Here is a 12143-nt window from a genome sequence, read left to right as displayed (position 1 = left end):
GCTTAACCTATTACTAAGCATTTGTGACAATCCCGTTTCATATACTTAGCGTCTATAAACTGTTAATCCAGGTATTTGGGTAAGTTGACTGATTACAGCTGTGACTCACTGACTTACTATACTACGGTTTACATACTGCGAAGTGCACAGTTTAGCCGGCCGGTGTGACCGACCGGTTCTAGGCCCTACAGTCGGTAGCCGCGCGACCGCTACGGTCGCAGGTTCGAATTCCGCCTCGGGCATGGATGTGTGTGATGTAAAAAAAATGGCTCTGAGCACTATGGGACTCAACTTCTGAGGTCATCAGTCCCCTAGAACTTAGGACTACTTAAACCTAACTAACCTGTGTGTGATGCCCTTAGGTTAGTTAGGTTTACGTAGTTCTAAGTTCCAGGGGACTGATGACCTCAGATGTGAAGTCCCATAGTGCTCAGAGCCATTTGAACCATTTTTTTTGCACAGTTTTACATTTCTTAGTGTTTAAAGCAAGTTGCCAATCTTTGACCACATTGAAATATTATCAAAGTCTGACTGTATATATAGTCAGCGTTTTACAGGCAATGTTTCATTACAGACAACTGCACCATCTGCGAAAAGTCTGCAGTTACTATTAGTACTGTCTGCCAGATCGTCAATGCACAAAATGAACAGCAAGGGTCCCAACGGTTCCCCAGCGGCACGCATGAAGTTACTTCTACATATCTCAACGGCTCTCCATCTAAGATAACATACTGTGTGCTCCCTATTACGTTTGATACGCCATGTGGCCGTACTTTCGTTAATAAGCGTTCACGTAGTACTGACAAGGGGAAGACCTCAGACACGGCCAACCGATTCGGCTCAGATTTGGCAGGTCGCTTGTGTACAACCTAAAACGAAGGAATCTAGGATATTTTGGATCAACACCCCCGCAATTTTGAGAAAATCAACCCTAAACGTTATGACGAGCAATCGACTCAAAATTGGAGGGATCGATAGATAATTGTAAATAGAGCATTTTTCATCATCAGGTATGGGGTCCGAAAACGCATACTTTTCCAGAAATCGAGGTAAGAAACTTTTACAACTGCCGCTTCTGTACCCACATGGCAAACGCTATTCGCCGACAGAGGCGGCAGCGCAACGGCCAAGGTGCCGGCACGGTAGCTCAGCGTGTTCGGTAAGAGGGCTGCTCGCCCTCTGTAATAATAATAATAAAAAAACTGAGTAAAGGAATCACCGATCAACCTCAACGGATGTCTTGTGACGTCCGTCCAGACCAACCGCAACGAACAGTACCGAACAAAATGAGAAAAAGGTAACTGTGTGGGAATCGGAGAACCCGGGTTCGAACCTCGAAGAAACCTAGCGGATGTTGTTTTTTTCGTTTGTATTTCCATATCTCAATTGATAGGAATAAGAGGGTTAATAAGGTAAGTAAATCAATAAGGAACGTTAATAATAAGGTAGGCAAACCAATTTCCCAAACGTCATGAGTTCGTAAACTATTAAAATTTTAAGTCTTGTCACATGAAAACAACTCCGCGTAAGAGTGCTATGAATTCCTCACGAGGGATCACAGACAGATAGCCAACCGCGCGACGCTTGTTTACAGCGAGTCACGACAGAATGCACGCGGGGTGAGTTACGCTGTCCCGGTTGCGTCTTCGTCAGATCGTAGTTGTGAACCTGGAAGAGTGAAGGTGTCCAGCACGAGAATGTAACGACGAGAATACTTAGAAGTGGGCTGCAGGTGCAGCGTTTCAGTTTACGACCAACAAGGATTTTACGTTTGCTGCGTCATTATCTTGGGCAAGAAATTTCAAATCGGAGTATAAAATTCGTCAACGGCACGTCATTAAATACGTCTGTCATAAGGAAGTACAAAATATAAAAGATATACAGAAAGTGGTGGCTCTTTTCAGCACGCAAACGGCGTCACTTATGACTGGTTTTAATCGTGATTACGTGATCGACACCGATCAAACAGGATGCGAGTATCGGTGAATATTCGACGCACGCTATCGCGTAAGGGAGAAAAACTAACCATTGTCGCAGTTGGTAGGAAAAACAAACTAATACATTCGTACACGGCGCAATATGCCATCACAGCCTCTGGAAAAGTGTTGCCTAAGTTTTTCCTGTGTTTACAAGAAACGAATGTTACATTTGGTCCTCGGGTTATAGAAGAGGTCAATCGTTTAACCGACTCGTTGAAAAATGTTTACATTACCTGCTCCAAATCCGGAAACTGACGAATGCGATTTACAGAACATTTCTTGAGAATGTTTTAAAACCATACGTTTCTGATAACAAATTTTGTCTAATATTGTATTCCTGGAGTGGACAAATTAATACTACAATGTATGACACATTGATTATAGATGTCGATGATCAGACGACGTGCACAGCAAAAGTAATACTGCCAAACTGCGCACCTGTGTGCCAGCCATGTGATGTTTATTTCTATAGCCAGTGTTAAAAACTTTATTTCCAGGCTTCAGAATTGCAGTGTGCTTCTGGAAACCCAGCGAGAATTGCACAACCGCACGGATGCAATAACCATTCTCAGCATAATTCATAACCAACTTTCAGCACCGATTTTTCAGGCAATGACATCGTATGCGTGGTACGCATCAAAATTAATTCCCGAAAAACACATATTTTAAAACTGAAAATCAAGTTTGTTTTCCGCCAACTCTTCGGAAGGAACAGTGAAACTGTCCAAAGATTACATTCATTAGATGTTCTTGGTGCCCTGAGTATATTTGTTTCGAATGTTTATATGACAAGTTGTTCGAAGAAAAGTAAGGACACGTAACAGTGACTGGAATAGCCACTATAAAGTGACCTGGAGTAACATTTTTGTTGTTTACTATCCCAAGAGGTTTGAGAAATTTATTTGCCTTCCTTATTATCATCATTCCTTATTGATTTACATACCTTATTAACCCTCCTATCTCTATCAATTGAGATATGGAAAAATAAAAACGAAAAGAATAACATTCGCTAGGTTTCTTCGAGATTCTAACCCGCGTTCTCCGATTCCCAGCCAGTTCCCTTTGCCGTTGCGCTCTCAATGCTGTCGGCGAAAAGCGTTTACCATGTAGGCGCAGAAGCGGCAGTTGTAAAAGCTTCTTTCCTCGATTTCTGGAAAAGTATCGGTTTGCATGGTAAAAGATACTCTATTTACAATTGTCTATTGATCCCGCCAATTTTGAGTTGATTGCTCGTCATAACCTTTAGGGGCGATTTTCTCAAAAATATGGGGGTGTTGACCCAAAATATATTAGAATCCTTCGTTCTAGGTTGTACACAAGCGACCTGCCAAATTTGAGCCGAATTGGTTGGCCGTGTCTGAGGCCTTCCCCTTGTGAGTCAAATGTTTTTGGAAAGTAAGAAAATGCTGTATGTATATAACTGGCTTGATCCATGGACTTTCAGGAGCATGTGAAAAAAGCCAAGTTGAGTGTGATGCGACTGGTGCTTTCAGAATGTATGCTCGTTGACATGGAGGAGGCAATTCTGTTCGAGATACCTCGGTACGTTTAAATTCATAATACAAGTATCATTTCAAAAGTTCTGCACACTGTAGGATATAACTGAAAAACGTAATTTATTTTGCAAGCTACCTTTACAGACTTTCGATATAATCTCCATTCTTGTTTGTGACAGCTTCCCAACGTTTTGGCATCTCTTGTGGATTCCGGATACAACACTTTCATTGACGAGCTGTTTGTTTACTCCAGTCATCACGTAAGGTGGCTATAATTTCGCACCTTACAAACACTCATGTGCATACTTTTCTGTGATTTACGACCGGAATTAGGTATCGTTTGATAGGTTGTACATGGTACATATGAATATTTAAAGAAGACTGACATTGTCAGGTATAACTTGTAAATAGTTGTTAACGCTTATTGCATGAAAGGTGATGAAGTGTCTTTATTATCAAAATGACGTAATGAATGATTGCTTATACCAGTAGAGGTTTGAACACCAGTGGAAATGAAACGGCAGGCGTAACTCAGGCCATCGGTGGAAAAGCCCGCACAGGTGAGCTTGACATGCTTAACACAAGCAGTAACCCAAGACAGACGGCTGAGGCACCTGAGCGCTGAAAGCACAATACAGAGGCGGCCGGCCGGATTTGTAGTGGGGCCAGAAGGATACCTGGATAATACTTCGGAAACTCTGAAAATCTTGGACGCAGCAGAGAGGAACGAGGAAACGTTACCTCGGAAATCACGCACACTGTGTTATTTCCGAAGATTTTTACTCTGAGAAGCGTATAATTGTATGAATTCCTAATTAACGGGTATAGGTATTTCCTCTCAAAGTTTCCGCACTGGACCGGCTGTTGTGGCCGAGCAGTTCTAGGAGCTTCAGTCTGGAACCGTGTGACCACTACGGTCGCAAGTTCGAATCCTGCATCGGGCATTGATGTGTGTGATGTCCTTAGGTTAGTTAGGTTTAAGTAGTTCTAAGTTCTAGGGGACTGATGATTTCAGATGTTAAGTCCCATAGTGCTCAGAGCCATTTTTTTTCCGCACTGGGCGACAGAAGACTAAAATATGTTTGGTGGGCGTTCTGAAGAATCTGTAGAGAGGGAGAATATCCCGTGGTTTCAAGAATATGATCCGCCTTCTGCAGCTAAGTGGGAGGGGAGCTGAGCCTCGCAGGGAAGCCAGCATTGGGGAGAAAGAGGTCTTACGTTTTGAGCGCCCGTGTTTGATGGTCGCTCAGTATCAGCTTTTGTTGGCACAGACTGACTTGCTGTCTTTGCTCTCAGGAGATTTTGTAGTTAGAACGGTTAGGCACTGTACTGTTGGAATCTATACGATTCTGGACTTCGCCTCCAGGTAGGGAGTCGTCGTTGAGTACGTAACGTTCAGTAATTGAGAGGATTTTCCCTGTCTATACTCATCTAGAGACGTTATTTGAATTCCGTCCTTGTGGCTGGGAGTTCGCGTTTCTCGCCTGTAGAACACAGAGATGAGAAGACAGTATTAGATTCTGTTAGTCAGAGGACCGCCTTCTGCCGCCCTAATGGTTGAAAGAGTTTTTATTTTGTGGCTGGAGTTCTTCCATCGTCGCAAACGTGTACGAGAACCATCACTCCGACACACTGACGCAGTACATACGGTGATATTGCCAACTGCTTCGTCATATTAGGGCTACAAAGCTAAACAGTTGTGATCACGTAAGCTGTATTTCCACTGAGGTTGCACACCACTGTAGATCATCTTTGAAAGTAGTGTCTTCTAGTGTTTGGTACGTAGATGATGTCAGTCATATCGCGCTACTTATATTAGATCGCGTAGCCATAAAAAGGGGAAGATTTGGGCAGTTGATGAGTCATATTGGTTAGGAAATTCAATTGTATGTCTTAATGTCAACTGGTCATTGGTATATAAACATTTTTAATATATAAAGGAGATTTAATCTAAAATAAATGTGTAAGCAGAAACAGCATTTACCATTTTATAGTTACTAGTTCCCTTAATCATTCATTTATATTTATGTTATAATTTATATGTTAAAGAGCGAGAAGGAGGACATAACATCACCATTAAGAGACCATAAGATCTGCTTCAGGGGGTAGTCAGACAGGTCCAAATCTACATTTTTGTCTTCAGCATTTTCCGTTGCGCACATTCATTTTACACCCGCCTGGAGTAGCATCTTGGAACCTCACTAAGAAGCTTCAACGAAAACATTTTCCAAGGGTGCATCCCTTCAATTTGTGAAACAAATATAAGTCATGCGGTACATATCAGGACTGTATGGTGGATGTGATAGTGATTTCCATCAATGTTCGTCAAGAGTTTCTCTCACTGGTCGGGCAATATGCGGTCTTGCATTATAGTGCAAAATGAAGGTACCAGCTGCAAGCATTTTCAGACAAAAAACATTTTGCAATAGTGCTTAGAGCCATTTGAACCAACCCACACCTCTCTCACAGCACTGTAAATATCCATTGGGTTCTTTCCACGTAAGAATTCGTTTTGGATCTACGAATGCTGAACACTACGTGTAATCTGACTTGTCTCGGTTTCAGCTTCCATTTTAGACATGAATTTCAACTTGATCACGCCACTGTAATGGTCACGCATGGGCAGTGTGCAGAACTTCGATCCTCGGATGATCTAAGGCTCCACAGCAGATGGATGGGTGGATGTGAATGAGATACAACTGTACTTTTGGAGCTCATTTCTGCATCCCCCCTCATAGATGAGTGTGGCCTGCTTTTCCTTCCAAGTAATTGGCACAGTTTTTGTTCGAGGTGTCTACGGTGTTATTGCTGTGATCTTCAGTCCAGAGGCTGGTTTGATGCAGCTCTCCATGCTACTCTATCCTCTGCAAGCTTCTTTATCTCCAAGTAACTACTGCAGCCTACAGCCTTGTAAATCTACCTAGTGTATTCGTCTCTTTGTCGCGCTCTACAATTTTTACCATCCATGATGCTTTTCGATACTAAATTTGTGATCCCTTGATGCCCCAGAACATGTTCTACCAACCGGTCCCTTCTTCTAGTCAAGTTGTGCGACAAATTCTCTTCAGTACCTCCTCATTAGTTACGTGATCTACCCTTCTAATCTTCAGCATTGTTCTGTAGCACCACATTTCGAAAGCTTCTATTCTCTTCCTGTCTAAACTAGTTATCGCCCATGTTTTACGTCCATACATGGCTACAATCTATACAAATACTTTCAGAAAAGATTTCCTGCTACTTAAATCTATACTCGATGCTAACAAATTTCTCTTCTTCAGAAATGCTTTCCTTGCCATAGCCAGTCTACATTTTCTGTACTCTCTACTTCGACCGTCATCAGTTATTTTGCTCCTCAATTAACAAAACTCATTTAGTAATTAAAGCGTCGCATTTCCTAATGTTAATCCCTCAGCTTCACCTGATTTAATTCGACTACATTCCATTATCCCTATTCTGCTTTTGTTTATGTTCATCTTATATCCTCCTTTCAAGACAATATCCATTTCGTTCAACTGCTCTTCCAAGTCCTTTGCTGTCTCTGACAGAATTACAATGTCATCGGCAAACTTCAAAATTTTTATTTCTTCTCCATGGATTTTAATCCTACTCAAAATTTTCCTCTTGTTTCCTTTACTGCTTGCTCAAGATACAAATTGAATAACATCGAGGATAGGCTAGAACCCTGTCTCACTCCCTTCTCAACCACTGCTTCCCTTTCATGCGCCTCGACTCTTATAACTGCCACCTGGTTTCTGTAGAATTTTTAATTAGCCTTTCGATCTCTGTATTTTATCCATGCCACCTTCAGAATTTGAAAGAGAGTATTCCAGTCAACATTGCCAAAAGCTTTCTCTGAGTCTACAAATGCTAGAAGCGTAGGTTTGCCTTTCCTTAATCTATCTTCTAAGATAAGTCGTAGGGTCAGTATAGCCTCACGTGATCCAACATTTATACGGAATACAAAATAAAATTCCCCGTGGTCGACTTCTACCAACTTTTTCATTCGTCTGTGTCTACGGTGTATTAAATTTGAAGGAGAGGGAACTCAGCAGAAAATCCTGTGTAAATGTCGATCGGGCCCTGCACCTTTGTTCAGTTATAGCTATTTCTCTATTTCTCAACGCCAGTGGCACTATTATCTACTCATTTTTGCAGTTGTGCAAGAATTAAACTTTGGCTGTTCTTATGTAACATCCTTAATAAATGAACATTTGAAAACAGAGTTCAGATTTTTTGCTTTCATCACAGTAAGCACAAAGGTTAATCATTACAATCAGACAGAAAGGAAATTACTGAAATTTGCTAGATTACACTCTTTTCAATAGTCCTTGCAGACATTAACTGCGAAACTTCAGTTACTGTTATTGTTAAGCAATAACCAAATTTTGATTAACGATGTTCAAAATGGCTCCGAGCACTATGGGACTTAACTTCTGAGGTCATCAGTCCCCTAGAACTTAGAACTACTTAAACCTAACTAACCTAAGGACATCACACGCATCCATGCCCGAGGCAGGATTCGAACCTGCGACTGTAGCGGTCGCGCGGTTCCAGACTGTAGCGCCTAGAACCGCTCGGCCACCTCAGCCGGCCATTGAAGATATAGTCGCTTAGAATTAACCAGAACTTTCTTTAGTTTTACTTTCTGAGAACGTTACTAGATTAAATCGTAAAGTTTGTCGTTCATACCATGACATTGGGAGTACAGGACAATAGGACATGAATTCCGTTGCAGATAATAATGAGTTCAGAAAATGACAGTTGCTTTCTACACTTAAGTTTCATCCAAAAGTTATCTGGTTAGTCCACATTATGGAAAACGCTGGAAATCATACAAATAACGAAAGGTCTGTAGTGGTTTTGATATCACTGTTCTACAGAATTTTAAACGTTGAATCTTATGATGATAAAAATATGTTTCCTGTATGGTGAAACGCGCCAGGCTGTAGCCAATCTCATTTCTGATTCTTTTTCGTTCCGCACACTCAGTTCCTTGATACGATAAGCCTAATTAATCGATAAATTTCGAGGTATTGAAAAGAGTGGTATTATCTGTGGAAGTGCATGGTGATTCAAGAAAAGTGCTTCCCAACATTTCTTAGACCATTACTCCTGAGAGCAATCATATATTAGCTAGTGCACCCCCTCCCCCCCTGCCATCTGTTGCTCCCCCCTCCTCATATTATCATCAAATACAGCACCTAACTAAACCGGAGAAGGAAAGACTTTTATTGGAACACTTTTATTTTTAAAATGATGAAAGGTGAATGATATTTAGTGCGCGCGTGTGTGTGTGTGTGTGTGTGAGAGAGAGAGAGAGTGTTCGAGTGAATGACGAAGGAATTCGTGGTGTATCGCAAGTGTTACCCACAACTCCTTCTCAGAAAAGAAACCTAGTTATCCACACTTGTTACGAAATACGATTCCACTGCATTACTCCTCTCCATTGCGTCACTTCCTTGACCTGCGCGCTGTAATCCCATTTAAAATCAAACAAGTTCAGATGTGTCCACTATACTTACCGTTCGTAAATCGCTTCGTTAACTCAATTCTTATTTCTGAACTGTCAGAAATTGGACGAGCTCAGATTGACAATCATTTGTGTCTAAGCACTCTAATAGTAATAATAATAACAACAACAATAATAATAATAATAAAACTGTGTACAGCGCTGTAGTAGCCATTACGTAGTTACTGTTGTACTGTGCTGCCAATTAATTCATTTTTCTGTTTCGAAGAGAGTAATGAAGCAATTTCTGCACTAATGCAGGTACTATCTACAACTTACAGAAGACGCCGGCCGCATTGGTCTAGCGGTTCAGGAGCTCAGTCCGGAACCGCGCGACTGCTACGGTCGCAGGTTCGAATCCTGCCTCGGGCATGGATGTGTGTGATGTCCTTAGGTTAGTTAGGTTTAAGTAGTTTTAAGTTCTAGGGGACTGATGACCACAGATGTTAAGTCCCATAGTGCTCAGAGCCATTTGAACTATTTTTTTGAGAAGACATTTTCTTGAGACATTTAGCATTTGTTACATATATATAGCTACTTTATCATGAGCAATGTACAGACAAATCACAAAATATGTGCGTAGTGGGTGGACTATAGGGGGAACCTGTAACTTCTACCGCATTAATGCTACTAATTGAGAAAAAGTAATTATTGACAACTTTTACTGTAAAAACAGTATTAGAGACCGACAAAGACAGTAGTAATGACCTTTAACAAATAATTTAGATTCGTGACTGAAGTAGAATCGAATCGTTTAGTTTTTACCCCTCAGAAAATTTCTTTTTCCCCCTCAAGGGGTAATTACCGGTTGGAAACCACCATTCTAGAGTATTAACTGTGATTTCTAAAATGTTTGTTGAATTCATTGTTCTGGTAGTTTGCGGGCAGTCAAAGCATGACCCGTGCAGTTTCCAATCGTTTCGGCCTGCCCTCTCCGAGCGAAACGAGTTATCAGACGCTCGCGCCGGGGGTGTACGTACACGCGGACCGCCGGAGTCACTATAAGCAGCCCCTTGCTGTCACATCTGCAGGGACGGCGGGTGTCTTTGACAGGATTAGCAATACTCGGGGAAGAAAGCGGCCGCTTGCTGATTTCAGTGAACTCGCCCACGCCTCGCCGGAGTGGGGAATATGCACTACTGGCCATTAAAATTACTGCACCACGAAGATGACTTATTACAGATGCGAATTTTAACCGACAGGAAGAAGATGCTGTGATACGCAAATTATTAGCTTTCCAGAGCATTCACACAATGTTGGCGTCGGTGGCCACGCCTACAACGTGCTGACATGAGGAAAGTTTCCAACCGATTTCTCATACACAGACAGCAGTTGACCGCCGTTGCCTGATGAAACGTTCTTGTGATGCCTCGTGTAAGGAGGAGAAATGCGTACCATCACGTTTCCGACTTTGATAAAGGTCGGATTGTAGCCTATCGCGATTGCGGTTTATCGTATCGCGACATTGCTTCTCGCGTTGGTCGAGATCAAATGACTGTTAGCAGAATATAGAATCGGCAGGTTCAGGAGGGTAATACGGAATGCCATGCTGGATCCCAACGGCCTCGTATCACTAGCAGTCAAGATGACAGGCATCTTATCCGCATGGCTGTAACGGATCGTGCAGCCACGTCTCGATCCCTGAGTCAACAGATGGGGACGTTTGCAAGACAACAACCATCTGCACGAGCAGTTCGACGACTTTTGTAGCATGGACTATCAGCTCGGAGACCCTGGCTCCGGTTACCCTTGACGCTGCATCACAGACAGGAGCGCCTGCGATGGTGTACTCAACGACGAACCTGGGTGCACGAATGGCAAAACGCAATTTTTTCTGACGAATCCAGGTTCTGTTTACAGCATCGTGATGGTCTCATCCGTGTTTGGCGACATTGCGGTGAACGCACCTTCGAAGAGTGTTTTCGTCATCGCCGTACTGGCGTATCACCCGGCGTGAGGTATGGGGTGCCATTGGTTACACCTCTCGGTCACCTCTTGTTCGCATTGACGGCACTTTGAACAGTGGACGTTACATTTCAGATTTGTTGCGAGCCGTGGCTCTACCCTTCATTCGATCCCTGCGAAACCCTACACTTCAGCAGGATAATGCACGACCGCAAGTTGCAGGTCCTGTACGAGCCTTTGTGGATACAGAAAATGTTCGACTGCTGCCCTGGCCAACACATTCTCCAGATCTCTCACCAACATATGGAATCGGTGGGTTCAGGAGGGTAATATGGAACGGCGTGCCCGGATCCCAACGGCCTCGTATCACTAGCAGTCGAGATTACAGGCATCTTATCCGCATGGCTGTAACGAATCGTGCAGCCAGGTCTCGATCCCTGAGTCAACAGATGGGGACGTTTGCAAGACAACAACCATCTGCGCGAACAGTTCGACGACTTTTGTAGCATCGACTGTCAGCTCGGAGGCCGTGGCTGCGGTTACCTTTGACGCTGCATCACAGACAGGAGCGCCTGGCATCACAGACAGGAGCGCCTGCGATGGTGTACTCAACAACGAACCTGGGTGCACGAACGGCAAAACGTATTTTTTCGGATGAATCCAGGTTCTGTTTACAGCATAATGATGCTCGCATCTGTGTTTGGCGACATCGCGGTGAACGCGCCATGCTAGAGTCCGCCCCCTGCAGCCTCGCGATGCCTCGTCTTCCGCAGTTTCGAATTCGTACAGGATGATAGGTACAGAGTTGAGATTAATTAATCGACCAGTGTATGGTGACCTCTCGGTCATAATTTTACTCTTTGGGATTCTGTTTCCCTTTACTCGCTAACCTTCCAATGCAGTCATCAAATAAATTCAGTTTCGCGATTAGCAGTCAGATGATATGAGTTCTTGTCTGTTTGATGTATTTTATCAGAACTTATATCTAGCCTTTTCCCTCCGAAGCTCCTCCGCTATCAAACTATCACGTTCGCATATGCACTCATTCTCTCGTGAGGAGTATTTGGTCCTTGTTTCTTTGGAGCAATCATTGAATTTATAACCAATAAGTATTGCTACACGTAATCCTTGTTTCATTAACATAGCTGATTGTCTCCGTCTCTACTTGCTAGTTACACTCCTGGAAATGGAAAAAAGAACACATTGACACCGGTGTGTCAGACCCACCATACTTGCTCCGGACACTGCGAGAGG

Source organism: Schistocerca gregaria, chromosome 6 (assembly GCF_023897955.1).
Source record: "Schistocerca gregaria isolate iqSchGreg1 chromosome 6, iqSchGreg1.2, whole genome shotgun sequence".
NCBI lineage: Eukaryota > Metazoa > Arthropoda > Insecta > Orthoptera > Acrididae > Schistocerca > Schistocerca gregaria.
This window is presented reverse-complemented; position numbering follows the sequence as displayed.